This window comes from Chenopodium quinoa, unplaced genomic scaffold (genome assembly GCF_001683475.1).
Source record: "Chenopodium quinoa cultivar QQ74 unplaced genomic scaffold, ASM168347v1, whole genome shotgun sequence".
In the NCBI taxonomy this organism is placed as follows: Eukaryota; Viridiplantae; Streptophyta; class Magnoliopsida; order Caryophyllales; family Amaranthaceae; genus Chenopodium; species Chenopodium quinoa.
The window spans coordinates 1,564,380-1,578,939 of record NW_018743792.1 but is presented as its reverse complement, the minus strand read 5'-3'; the positions used below and the strand labels follow the sequence as shown (position 1 = coordinate 1,578,939).

The window sequence follows — 14,560 nt, the reverse complement described above, 5'->3', positions numbered from 1 at the left end:
AAATTATGTTATTCATAAAAATGAAATGAATTCTCTGTCGCGTACCTAAGTGAACGAGTCAACCTTGATCCACTTTGAAAAGTAGTCCGTTAGTGCGAGCATGAAGATCTTTTGCCCAGGGGCTGTTGGTAGCTTTCCTACTATGTCCATCCCCGATTTCATGAAGGGCCATGGAACAGCGTAGGGTACAACATCTCAGGTGGCTTATGCGTCAATCCTGCATAACGCTGGCAGCTTTCGCACTTCGCAACGTAAGCTTCCGCGTCTTTCTTTATGGTTGGCCAAAAGTAGCCGATTCGTAGAAGCTTGTTTGCCAAGCTGCGGCCTCTAGAATGGTTCCCGCATTCCCCATCGTGGCGTTCCTGTAAGACTTTTTGTCGCTCGTCGCCGACAAGGCATCTCTGCAAAAAACACCTGTGGAAAACACTTTGAATAGCACGTCATGTAATATGGTGTATCTAGATGCTTTATACCTGAGTTTTCTTGCTTCGAGAGGATTGTCTGGCAAGACGTCGTCTTTCAAGTATTTGATTATTGGCATCGTCCAATTGGGAGTAGCGTCTATCGTCATGACGTTAGGAATTTGGGATGTGTCAACTGACGGCTTTTGCAGGTGGACCAAAGGAATGGTGCTGAAGGGCGAATTTCTGAGTGTCGAGCCTAGGTTGGCTAGGGCGTCAGCTTGAGTGTTCTTGTCTCTTGGGACTTGTTTGATCGTGAATGGGTTGTACTGCTTTGCTTTCCTCTTGGCAATCTCCAAGTAGGCCATCATTTTTTAGTCTTTAACTGTGAATTCTCCATTTAATTGACTAATGATGAGCAGAGAGTCACTATAGACGTTCAAACCAATTTCTTTTAAGTCTGACGCGACGGTCTGCCTGCAATTAGTGATTTTTATTCTGCTTCATTGTTGGTTGCCTTGAAGTCGCAGCAAATGGATTGTACGATCATGTCCCCTTATGGCGATTTTAGCACAACGCCTGACCCGACGCCTCTCTGGTTCGACGAGCCATCACAGAACATCGTCCAAATTGCTTCTTGGCATGCACTATTTATTTCCTCTAACTCTTGGGTGGCTAATGGCTCCAAATCCGAGCTGAAATCTGCCACAAAGTCTGCTAGTGCCTGGGACTTTATTGCCATCCTATGCAAGTACTTGATGTCGTACCCGCTTAGGGCGACACTCCACTTGCCCATTCTACCTGTTAACTCTGGTTTACGCAAGACAGGCTTGATAGGAAAGTTACTTCGTACCACCACTAGGTGGGTTTCAAAATAATGACGTAACTTTTTAACTGCTGTAACCAAAGCAAGTACTAATTTTTCAAGGGAAGAATACCTGGTCTCTACGTCAAGCAAAGACTTACTGACGTATAGACGGGCAACTGATGGTTGTCGTCCTCCCTTGGAAGAACTGCACTAACTGATGTCGTGTTTACTGGTAGGTATAGTTGCAACGTCTCATGTTCTTTTGGTTTGAAAAGAAGTGGCGGTGATGCCATGTACTGCTTCAAGTCCAAAAGAGCTTTCTCATGTTTCTCCGTCCATTCAAACCCTTTGTTTTTTCTCAGGACGTTGTAAAAGGTGACATTTGTCGGACGACTTGGATATGAATCTGTTTAGTGTTGCGACGCGTCCTGTCACCTTTTGGGTTTCCTTGACGTTCCTTGGGGATTAACTATTGATTGTGGTTTTGATTTGATCAGGAGTTGCTTCGATACCTCGCTGGGTCACGATGTACCCTAGAAATTTTCCTACAGAGACTCCAAAAGAACATTTAGCAGGGTTTAGTTTCATACCATATTGTCTTAGGACGTCGAAGGACTGCTTGAGGTGTCCGATGTGATCAACGGCTTTCTTTGATTTGACCAGCATGTCATCGATGTACACCTCTATCGTATCTCCTAGTTGATCTTTGAACATTTTATTGACGAGTCTTTGGTACGTCGCTTCTGCGTTCTTCAAGCCAAAAGGCATGACTTTATAACAGTATATTCCTTTGTCCGTCATGAAGGCTGTCATCTCTTGATCTTCCAGGTGCATCAATATTTGGTTGTACCCTGAATATGCGTCCATGAAGGTGAGCAGTTCGTGCCCATCAGTTGCGTCGACCATTGTGTCGATATGAGGCAGGGGGAATGGATCTTTTGGGCATGCTTTGTTCAAGTTGGTGAAGTCTATGCACACTCTCCATTTTTCATTCTTTTTGCTAACCACCACGACGTTTGCTAGCCAGTCGGTGTACTTAACTTCTCTTATTTTTCCTGTTTCGATCAGCTTTTTTACTTCGTCATGATCACTGGATTTCTTTCATGTGCGAACTTTCGTCGCTTTTGCTTGATTGGTCGATGGTTGGGGTCATTGTTTAGCTTGTGAGTGATTACGTCAGGGCTAATACCTGCCATATCTTCATGCGACCAAGCAAAGCAATCTGCATTAGCTTTAAGAAATTCAATGAGTTCAAACCTTATACCTGGGTCGAGCGACACCCTAATTCGGACGGGTTGCTGGGATCCAGCGCCACTTCGTCTATTGCTTGTTCGTCAGGCTCCTCTGACGCTGATCCTTGCTGTAATTGCTATACCGTCCTCTTGGACGGCTTCAAGGTAGAACTGTAGCATTTTCTAGCTTCTTTCCTTTCTCCTTTGATTTCTTACATACCCCACTTGGCTGGAAAGATTGTCTGATGGTACGTTGAGGGGACGGCTTTCATCCTATGGATCCAAGGTCGACCAATGATGGCATTATAGGCCGACGGGCAATCCACGACGTTGAAGCGCGTTGACAGGTTGACACCTTGAGCATATGTAGGCAGCACGATCTCTCCACTTATATTGAGGGCTTCTCCGCTGAAACCTACAGAACGGTTGACTTTCTAACGTCGTCTCTGGTGTCGATTCCCATGTCTTTTAAGGTACTTTTGAAGAGAACATTGGCTGAGCTTCCTCCGTTGACTAACACTCTTCGCAGGAGGCAATTGCCAATGGTGAGGGATATCACTAATAAACCATGATGCTCTTCTTGGTAGTCTCCCAAGTGGCAATCGTCGAAGGAGATCACCAATGCTTCCAGAGCTTTGTCTTGATTTAATCTTGCGTCTTTTGGAACAGCTTCCTCGGGGTTACCTATTCTTGCTATTTTTTTTGCTGCAGAGTACGTTAGTCCACAAATATCGGATCCACAAGAGTTAACATTAACTACTTTAGAGATTGTCTAGGCCTTAGGAGGCTGCTGGGACGTCATCTCTTTGTCGCTTGACTTACCTTTTCCCATTAGCTCCTTTAGATGACCTTTTCTTTAAGAGGAAGGTTATTTCTTTCCTTAAGGCGTTGCAATCTTCAGTACAATGGCCATGGTCGCTATGCTAGTCGCACCACTTGGATTTGTCTTTACTTTCATTTGGCCTCTTGCTCTTCCTGGGCCAACGGGCGAAGGCGCCTAAGGAATGCAAGGCATTCACAACGCCCCCGATGTCGACGCAGAATCCGTACTCAATAATCTCGGGGTATGCGTTGGCATCTTGCTTTTGAGACCTGTCAACAGAGCTTTGTGCATTGTTAGCTTTATCGACATTATTGACATTGTTTACCTAAGCTAGCCTGTCATAGGGTTTACGACGTTAGTTCTTCTTGTCGTTGGACCTTCTGTCGATCCTTTCGTTGCTAGCGGCAGTTGCAAGCTTGATGCCTTTTCTGATAGCGATGTCGTCTTCCATTCGCATCTGGGCTAGGGCGCGAGTCCTGACTTCTTCAAAGGTCGTGCAAGGGTATTTGGTCAGCTCTTTGTATAGCTTCGAATCTAGCGACAATCCTCTCTTAAAGGCTTCTATGGCTGTTCAGACGTCATATCCTTTGATGCCAATCATTTGCTTGTTGAACTTGCTGAAGTACGATTTGATGGACTCCCCATTTGTCTAGACGATGCGGTACAGGTTGCTCGTTTGCTTTTCACTTTGCAACTGTTGTTGAACTTGTTGTAAATGTTACACAAAGTTTAAAAATTAGTAATGGAGCCTCGTTTGATATCACACATCCATTCAAGGGCAGGCCCTGTAAGGGTAGCTCCAAAAGATTTGCAGAGGACTGGCTCGAGCAGGTTGCGGGGGATGGAATACTACCATATCCTTAATTTGCTTATAATGATTGACATGCTCCAACGGGCAGGTGCTTCCATCATAAAGCATCGCTGGAGGGGGAATGTTGAGCCTTCTGGGGATGTCAGCCATCGTTATCTCTTCCACGAAGGGCGACGCAGCGAAGCCATCAGGTTCTTCCATCACGATTAGAACTGGCGCAATGGCAGCCTCTTTAGCAGGCGGAGCAACTTGGCGTTCTGGGCCTCGATCTTGTTCAACCTCTGAGCTGTCGGATCTGCCTTGTCGTCATCCTCTTGATTGGTGCGCTCCGCAATATTTTCTTCGTCTTCCTCATCAGCACTTGATTCTTCTTCGAAGTCCAGGTTCATCATGATGGGGATGTCGTTGGTATTGCGACGCCGACCTGGCACGTTGCTGCGGACGAAGTCCAACTCTTTCCTGAGGGTATCTACGCTCTTCTGGCTCTCATAAGCGAGACGTGCGTTCTCCGCCTTCTGCTGCACGAGCTCTTCTTTAGTCTTGCGAACTTCCTGCATGAGCTGCTCGAGGGTCATGTTTTCTTCTGAAGAAACCATGAAGGCTGGACCAGTGGTCAAAGGGCGAGGTTTTTGGAATTGAACGAAAATCTAGTCGCCGGCCCCACGGTGGGCGCCAAATTGTTTTTGCCAAATTTCGCCTAAAGGCGACATAAGGCTAGGACGTTCAATGGCTAGAGGATTAACTATAGAAAACGAATAAAACTAAGGTTAAAGCAAGTAAAGGACAAGGTATTTTGATGACGCAGAAAACCCAAATGTGGGAAAAACTGCAAGTGGGTGCAAGACCACAGTTTCACTATGAATTACTTTGAATGCAATGAGTATGAAAGCTTAGAATTGAGGGTAGAGTGCGTATGAACTGTGTCCTTGCTTAGTACAATTATTATGCTATTTATAATGCTAATCATGAGCGTTTAAACCCTAGCTTAAGTGTCATTGGAAGCTTGTATCCGTTCCCCTAAGAAATAGGGAATCGGTTGTTGACGAAGTCTTGGGACTTATTTTCGACTTCTGGACTTATCTGGTTGAGGTTGAGGTTTGAATCACTTTTACTGAGCAAACTGCTGGGAAATAGCTATAGTGCCATCATGGACCTTTATCACTTCCTTATCTTTCGCTGAGTCAATTACAGGGTCGTCAGTCGCCTTTCGTTGTCGTGCAACGTATCGAGTGTCAGGTCGTGCCTTAATTTTGACCATAGCACATTATTCGTCAAATCCACAACAATTTAAATATACACTACAATATAATCTGGATCCCTGCTAGACATCCCCCCACCCCCTATCTCCAAAAAAAAAAAAAAAAAAGAGCGGAGTGAACAAAACAACATTTCGAAGAGGACAAAGAAATGTTTCAAGTACTAGCTAAATGGGCACCGGTTGACCGGCTGTAGCATTGTATATGAAGCATGCAGCATGCTGTGTACCAGTTTGTATACTGTTCCAGCTGAAAGAGTCCTGCTGCGAGCCTGCAAAATTGATCAGTGAGTTTGCTGCTGAAATAAATTGAAATGTTGCAAGGAAATGGAAGGTTATCATAAAAAGAATGGTCGAGAAACGTTCATTTACAGCATCTTTGAGCTTACACTTTCCCTCGAAAAGAAGAGTGGCAGTAAATAATTGGTCAAGTCAATCTAAGTTGATAGATCAAATGTTAATTAATTTGGTCTCCAAAAGTAAGGAGCTTAAGCATAAGAATGTCTTGACTAACAAAAATCGGACCAAATAATTAAAGCTCTAGTTCTCACCATAGAGTATTAAAAAGGTTACCTATGTTATTCTATATGAGGTTATGAGCATTGAATAGAATCATTATCGAAATCTGACTGCAAATATACTTATAGATGTCCTATAATTCACACGCACAAAATGTCAATGTATTGCAAACATGTTAACATGACAGTTCATATGGACAGTACAAGTGTACAACGCAGAAATATAGACTACTCTTTTGATAATCTAATGACATTAAATTTATTAACATTCCCCTAGTATATAAATAATTTACCTTCAGTTTAGAAAGCATGGCATGTAAAACAACCACTGAGGGAACCCATCAGACGAGTCCGGAAAGATACTGCATTATTGCTCGTTTTAGACACCTGAAGCGTCTGACTGGTTGGTATTGTGCTCCTCATGTTCTGAGCTTTCTTCTGAGCAGATTTCAACTTCTTCATAATCTTATCCATTGATGATGACCTCTTCTTTTCCAGCTTCATCTGCATCGTGCCATTCAGCCAGCATAAGTCTATTAATGTCGTGATATGAATCTGCCTACAAATGGAGAAGCACTACTGGAAGAACCAATATGAGAACTATAGGGTCAGCCTGCATCTGTAAACTGTTTGCAATCATTTCCCTTGACGATGACACAAAGAAAGGATTAGCCAGAACTGGTAGAGGAGAAGTGTATGATTCAGGAACTTTCAATTCATTGTAACAATTTCCACTTGATGTCTGCATTGGTAAAGCAGAATGCATATTCATCTCCATCCATAAATCAATAAAACCAGCTCCAGAGGTATTCAGTTAATCAACTATCTCCAAAGAACTGATTCTACAATTCCAAATGAGCAGATCAACTAACTCTCATTGATAACTCAACTGCCAACACACATATCATTAAGTTTCATAATCTGCAGAAAAAGAAAAAGAAAAAACAGCAGATAAGTTTTAATTAATACTAACTAAGTCTGTATATATCAAGATGAAGTATTTACAAATAAAGTTCAACAAAATACATAAAATGGCTCATCAAATTGCCCATAGTTCTCATTCAATGCAAGCAGAAAATGTTTGTTTGGTGTGTCTGTGTGTTGATCTTTTTTGTTATTTTTTTTTAATGGGAAATTGCACAAACTAACCAGTCATCACAATATTCAACATGACTCCTCTCTATCATTAGCTTTGTTTATAGAGCTCTCTTTCTAACTAAATAGCTTATTATTTAAGACGACGGCTCATGATGTAACTACTTAAATGGCCCCCCCACCCCTATCGTCAATTCATATCATTAAAATGCCTTCCCTGGCTCCCCCTATTGCTATTACATAACAAATGGTCAGGACTCAGGAGGGAAAGAAAGAGATAAGATACCGGTTATAGTGAAAACTAATGAGCAAATAAGGGGAAATTAGCATATCTAGATTTCTTTGAAACTACCAATGACTTGATCCAGCAAGCTAGAAAAGAGCCCCCCATCAAAATTACCCCCCGCGTCATATTCTCAATTAAAACATGTTACCAAAAACCCAAGTTCATGATATTTCATTAATTCTCTCATGATTAAGCCTAAATTTAGTGTTTGTCAAATATTCAAGGTCAATACAATAACCCAACTATTATGGGTATATTTTTGTGGTAAAAATGTAATTCATTTTATTAAACATAGGCCACAAATCATTTACGCACTCGTAGGATTTTCCCTTCTCAAGGTAGGTCCAAAGAGCCACACTATAAAATTTATTGCTTCCGCACTCCCCCTCCCTCCAAAAATAATCAACCACACAATGATAGCTCTAATCACAAACCAAAGCACATAAATAGCCAAAAATGAGTTCAGTCTTCCAAATTTTCCAATAGCAACATTCAATACACAATTACGAAAATGAGTTCTTAGATTAAGACTTACAGACTCGGTAACACATTGCCAGCATGCTGAAAAAGTTCATAGAGACCCGAAACTGAAAGACCATGCCTGCTCTCATCCTTGAAGAACAATTCCAGCTTCCTCAACTCATCGAAAGCTTGCATATCTTCCAAAACATGATTAAAAATCAGAATGAATTATAAAAATCTGCAAAAAATTCATAAAACAATAAATTACAGAGTTTGAAATACTTGTGAGGAGAAAGTTAAGAGGTACGGAGCTCCCAAAGCATTTGAGTGGAGTACTTGGGAGCTCTCTAAGATTATCGGAATCCTAAAATTGAATTTACAATCAAAATTAAACAAAATTAAAAAGAAAAATTGAAACGCTTTGAATCTGATCCCGTAGAAAAGGGAAAATTCGAGGAAAATTACCACAACGCAAAGCATGAAGGCATTCTGTTGAACAGCGACGATTCCTTCTGCTGTAGTGAGGGAAGTGAGAGAGAATTATTGTGAGCACCAAGTTTTGTGTTTTAGTTCTATCTCTATCTTATTGTACACATACCCGATATTCATCGACGGTTCTTTGCCGAAACAATCTGATAGATATTATAGTTATGATAATATTTGTCGCAGATTAGGATATGTTTTGTATATATTCTGTATCCTTATCGTACTAGGATTACGAGTCTTGTAAAACTCTACATATATTGATCAATGGTACACACTCCAATTTGAGGAATTTTTCCGAAATCTAACATGATATCACAGCTTTAGGTTTCGATCTAGCTTCTGCAAATTATTTTTTGACTTTTAGCTATAATTAATTCTCATATTGATTGTAGCTTTGTCATATTATACTTTCTCTCACCGATTGCAAGCACTGACATTGTTACTTTAATTAGTTTTTTTTTTTTAATTGTTGACTTTAGTAAATTGCCTTCGGTATACTTTTTGGTAGTGCGTTGCAATTCAAAGCCGAGTTCTTCTAGCAAAGCCAGTAGCAGCGTTTCTCCATGGCAAAGGATGACGACCAGCCCACTCCACCACCACCTCCACCGTCGACGGAGTACCACCCGGCTCTCTCAATCAACAATATCAAGAATGCAATTCTGTTGATTCTTGATCGGGAAAAAGTTTAATATTCGAACTGGGTTGAACTCTTTGAGGTTCATTGTCATGCCTTTAATGTTCTTGACCACATTGATTCATCAATTCCTCGCCCCACTGATATCTCAACATCGCTATGGCTTAGGCTTGACTCCATTGTCTAAGCAATGGATTTATGGAACAATATCTGTGGACCTTCTTCAAACAATCCTTTGCAAGGGAGATTCGGCACATCAAAATTTGGAACAACTTGAGGGATATTTTTCAAGATACAATTTTGTTATCAATTTAATCTCTTTCATCTATCAAATTTCTCTGACATTAGTTCCTATTGCCAACAACTCAAGAATCTTAAGGACCAACTTGCCGCAGTTGATCAACTGGTTACGGAACAAAAGCTCGTGATCCGGCTCGTCTCTGGCCTCGTCAACACGGATTACGACAACGTAGCCACCATCATTCAACAAACAGAACCCCTCCCCTCTTTTGAAACAGCCCGGTCACGCCCGAGGAAACCCGTCGCTCCAACAATCAAGGCTCACAATCGGCTTCTTTCGTTGCCCAAAACTCCACCATTGCACCCACTAGTGCTGCTCCTACACCGGCCGCATCACCGTCGTCGCAGCAGCAGCGTCACAGTGCTGGAAGAGGTGGGGGGTGAGGTCGTGGTAAAGGAGGCAATGGCAAGGGGAAAGGCAGGGGTCGTGGGAGAGAGAATGGACAACAGCAGCAACAACAACAACAACAACAAAGTCCAAATCAGCCTATCCAATGGGCCAATCCATCCCCTTGGGCCCACCAACAACCTCAACAATGGGCAGTAGCTCCTTCTCCATACCCTCAACAAGCTCAATTTCAATATCGGCCCGCACCTCAGCAACAACGGGCTGCATATGTGGCCCAATATCCCCAACAACAATTTCAGGCTCCGTACCAGGCTTATCAAGCCCCTACCTATGGACCGCTCATGACTCCTACCGAGTTGGGGAACTCTTTTGCTACTATGTCTCTCTCGCAAGACAACTCATGGTACGTGGATTCCGGAGCAACTTCACACATGACCAACAATTCAGGTACTCTCATGCCCCTTTTTAGTTTGAGCACCAATAATCATATTTTAGTTGGTAATGGTAGTCGCATTCCGGTAACAGGTTACGGTCACACCACTTTTCCTAACTCCAAACCCCCCCAATCTTTGTGATGTTCTTTTAGCACCTCAATTCGTTAAAAACCTTATTTCTGTTCGTAAATTCACTTCTGATAACTCTGTGTCAATTGAATTTGATCCCTTTAGTTTTTCAATGAAGGATCTTCGTACGGGGAAGGTAATAACAAGATGCAATAGTTCGGGGGACCTATATCCTGTGACCACTAACACTAGTTCATCCACGTGTCTTGCTACCACACTCACTGCTGCCTCTACACCCTCTTCGCATGATCGCCTTGGGCACCCGAGAAATTCAGTTTTAAGCTTTCTTCGGTCTAGAAATCATATTTCATGTAATAAGGAGCATGATTTTACTTTTTGCAATTCTTGTCAATTAGGAAAACATGTGCGTTTGCCGTTTCATAATTTTAATAGTACTACTTCTACTACTTTTGAAATTATTCATGCCAATTTGTGGACTTCACCTATTCGTAGCTATCAAAGTCACAAATAATATTTAGTACTATTGGATGATTTTACTCATTTTGTGTGGACTATTCCATTAAAATTCAAATCACAAGCCTTTCAATCTTTTTTGAATTTTAGAGCTTATGTTGCCACTCAATTTGAACGGCCAATTAAATCCTTTCAAAGTGACCATGGTAGAGAATTTGATAATGATCCTTTTAAACTATTTTGTGTCACTAACAGCTTAGTTTTCCGTTTTTCTTGTCCACACACTTTATCTCAAAATGGGAAGGCCGAACGCATGATCCGAACCTTGAATAACATCTCTCGTACTCTTCTTATTCATGCTTTGATTCCTCCTTCCTATTGGGTAGGTTCTCTAGAAACGGCAACCTATCTTCTTAACATCATGCCTACCAAAGCTCTTGCCAATAGGACTCTCACTTATGCTTTGTTTCGTAAAACTCCGTCCTATGATCATTTACGAGTCTTTGGTTATCTTTGTTTTCCTAACCTATCAGCTACGGCCCCTCACAAGTTGGCCCCTAGATCCACTCCATGTGTTTTCTTAGGATATCCAACCAACCATAGAGGTTATAAGTGTCTTGACCTTTCCACGCATAAGATCATTATTTCCCGTCATGTCACATTTGATGAGACTCAATTTCTGTTTCATAATCTAAGTCAATTTAAAAAATATGACTACTCTTTTCTCGAGGATACGGAGCCAAGTCCTTTACTATCTCCATTATGGCGTCAAACGTAAGCCTGAACTCCCCACACAAATCAGTCCACACCGCCCTCACCAAACCAAATCAGTCCGCCACCTAGCAGCCCACTAACACACCCCACTTTTCCCTTGCGCACAAATCAACCCAACTCCACTAACCTTCCTGTTGGGCCCGCTTCGCCAAATCAGCCTACTTCCTCCAATTCTTTAAGTTCACCGATCCAACCCATTACTCCAACTACTTGCAATTCCTCATATACGCCCCCCCCATTAAGGGGCATCATGCCCATTCGGCCCACTCACCCCCCTAACACCTTTCCCTCGTGTGACTCGTAGTCAACACGGAATTTTTAAACCAAACCCCAAATGTCACCAAGCTAATATGACCATCCCTTCACATAATTCCCTAAGACATATAAAAATGCTCTTACTAAAGTGCGGCAATGCAAGATGAATTTGATGCTCTTATTAAAACAGGGACTTGGGAATTGGTACCTAGGCCTACGGGGGTGAACATTGTTAATAGTATGTGGTTATTTAAGCACAAGTACAAGTCTAATGGTGACCTTGAAAGGCACAAAGCTCGTCTTGTTTGTGATGGTAGGTCGCAAGAAGTTGGTTTAGATTGTGATGAGACTTTCAGTGCGGTAGTTAAACCGGCCACTATTCGTACTGTTTTCAGCTTAGCTTTGGCTAAAAAGTGGTTGATTCATCAATTAGATGTCAAAAATGCCTTTTTACATGGTGATTTGCAGGAAACGGTATATATGCATCAACCTCCGGGTTTTGTTGATCGGAGAGCACCCTCCTATGTATGTTGACTTCGTAAGGCTATATATGGGTTGAAGCAAGCTCCTCGAGCTTGGTACCAACGCTTTGCGAACTTTTTGGTCAGATTGGTTTTTGTCATTGCTAAAAGTGACACCTCTCTTTTTACTTTTCGACATGGTGATGATATGGCATATTTGCTTCTTTATGTTGATGATATTATATCAGCTACCTCTTCTGACAGGTTGCATATTTGCTTCTTTATGTTGACAACTTAGTGCAGATGCAGGACCACCTTTCCGAGACCCCACTCTGTATCGCAGTTTAGCAGTTCGGTATCTCACTTTCACCGGGCCAAATATTGCCTATGCGGTACAATAGGTATGTCTATTTATGCATGATCCCCGGGAATCTCATTATGATGCTTTGAAACGCATTCTGCGTTATATACAGGGTACCATTGATCATAAATTACATCTATATCCGTCTGCTTCTCATCGATTGATTACTTACACTGACGCTGACGGGGGAGGTTATCCCCATACCCGTTGTTCCAAATCGGGTTATTACTGCTTTCTCATCTAAGCATCAACATACTTTATCTAAATCGAGTATACTATCTACCTTTCTGGTAACCCGGTACAACACCAACGCACCAAGCATGTGGAGATGGACATTCATTTTGTTCGAGAAAAGGTTGCTTTGGTACAAGTTTGGGTTCTACATGTTCCTTCTAGTTATCAGTTTGCGGACATTTTCACAAAACGCCTACCACAAGACTTATTTTTGGATTTTAGATCCAATCTTAGCGTACGACCTCCTCCTGCTATGACTGCGGGGGTGTGATAGATATTATAATTATGATAATATTTGTCGCAGATTAGGATATGTTTTGTATATATTTTGTATCCTTATTGTACTAGGATTACGAGTCTTGTAAAACTCTATATGTATTGATCAATGGTACATACTCCAATTTGAGGAGTTTTCCCGAAATCTAACACAATCTATATAATTAAGTACCTCAATAATACTATATAGAGGAAAAGCAACAAAAGACCAAAAATTTCAACTTTCCAATCTAAGCCACCATCATTTATATCCAACACGTCACAAAAAACCAATAGTAGTCTTCCACTCGGAACACGATTCACAAACCAAATTTAACCAACAATCTGATAAACGAATAACTAAATGTATATAACTATAAGGCAAATACCTTGTATGCGACACTCTTTGAGGCAATTAAACACAATCCATTAAATATAAGACAAAATCCCAATTAAACACAATCCATCAAATACCAATAACACAACATGCATTCATTATAAATCCTTTTAAAAAACACATACAAAGTATAAATTAATAATGAGTTCAAAGAGGAATTTCATCGAATACTTGTATGCAACACTCTTTGAGGCAATTCCAGCTACACCCACCAACAATCTGAGCAGACCCATCTCTGATTACATATAAGGAACACATGGTATTATGGGTAATCTACTCATGCATTCTATTCATGGTATTATGGTATTATGGGTCATCTCTAATATGACGATGTATAGATCTCTAGCAGTAAATTTCCTCAATTTATTATGGGTAATCTATTCATGCAATATAATATGAATTTCTGATTTTATGATTGATTTCAATAGTAGTATTATTTTTTTCGATCTTAAATATCTCTTTTTTAAGCCAAGAAAAATAACCCAATTCATCCCACAAACCCAATTAATCTGACATTATAACCAAAATTACAGAAAAAGGCAATAAAAATTTACCTTAATTGAGTGAACAGAAGGCTAAGATTCTCCGAAGCTCTTCCGATCCACCCTTCCGATTTCAGCGCGTGCAACTACACCGTCGTCAACGAGGTTGTCGTCGAGTTTGAGGCGATTAAGGTATATTCTTTGTTTCATCTATTAAAAAAATATGGGTGAAATAAAAATTTGACCTTCAAACTGAAAGACGATGTACATAAGAAAGGACAAAATCTGACCTCAGAATCTGCTTCAATTCAATGGAGGAATAAGCTCAGAAGCCGCTTCAATGGAGAGTTCATCTCTGTCCAAAAATTACAATGAAAGACAATGGGTAAGTGAGAAAGCAGATGGTAAAAACAGAAAAAGGAAAGTGAGAAAGATTGGTTCAAAGGAGAGAGAAAGCATGTCATGCCTTAAAACAAGAAGGCTGTCTCACGTACGGGTGTACATAAACAGGACCGGACCTGAAAACCGACCTGAACCGGACCTGTTGGGACCGGACCTGATCCGGACCTGTAGATTCAGGTCCGGTCCCGGTCCTTGAAATTCAAGGTTTCCGGTTCCGGTCCGGATCAGGTCCAAAACCGGGGTTTTCAGGTCCGGACCTGAAACCCGGATTTTTTATATAATATATATATAAAAAAAATATAAAAGCCTAAAAAACCTAATACTTCAACTATTCAGCAACGCCTCTTCTCCTCTCACCTTTTCTCTTATCCTTTCTGATTCTCAGTATCCCCTCCTCCTCTCTAATTCTCAATCTCCCCTCTTCCTCTCTGATTCTCAATCTCACCCTTTCTTTCTGGTTCTCAACGACTCCTCTTCCTCTCCTCTTCTCTCTTCCTGGCTC

At 41.3% G+C, this 14,560-nt stretch overlaps 1 long non-coding RNA gene across 4 annotated transcripts; it reads right to left on the bottom strand.

The window, feature by feature from the left end:
- Positions 1 to 4,937: 4,937 nt before the first annotated feature.
- On the bottom strand, positions 4,938 to 14,127 carry LOC110685185. 4 transcript variants are annotated; one of them, XR_002503941.1, is made up of 6 exons: positions 13,947 to 14,127; positions 13,729 to 13,866; positions 8,157 to 8,206; positions 7,765 to 7,929; positions 6,142 to 6,769; positions 4,938 to 5,602 (listed from the first exon to the last, which is right to left on the bottom strand). It is a non-coding gene; the product is annotated as an uncharacterized LOC110685185 (long non-coding RNA). The 4 variants fall into 4 exon arrangements; XR_002503940.1 differs by having other exon boundaries at positions 7,765 to 7,888; positions 13,947 to 14,126; XR_002503939.1 differs by lacking the exon at positions 8,157 to 8,206 and having other exon boundaries at positions 13,947 to 14,126.
- Positions 14,128 to 14,560: the final 433 nt, after the last annotated feature.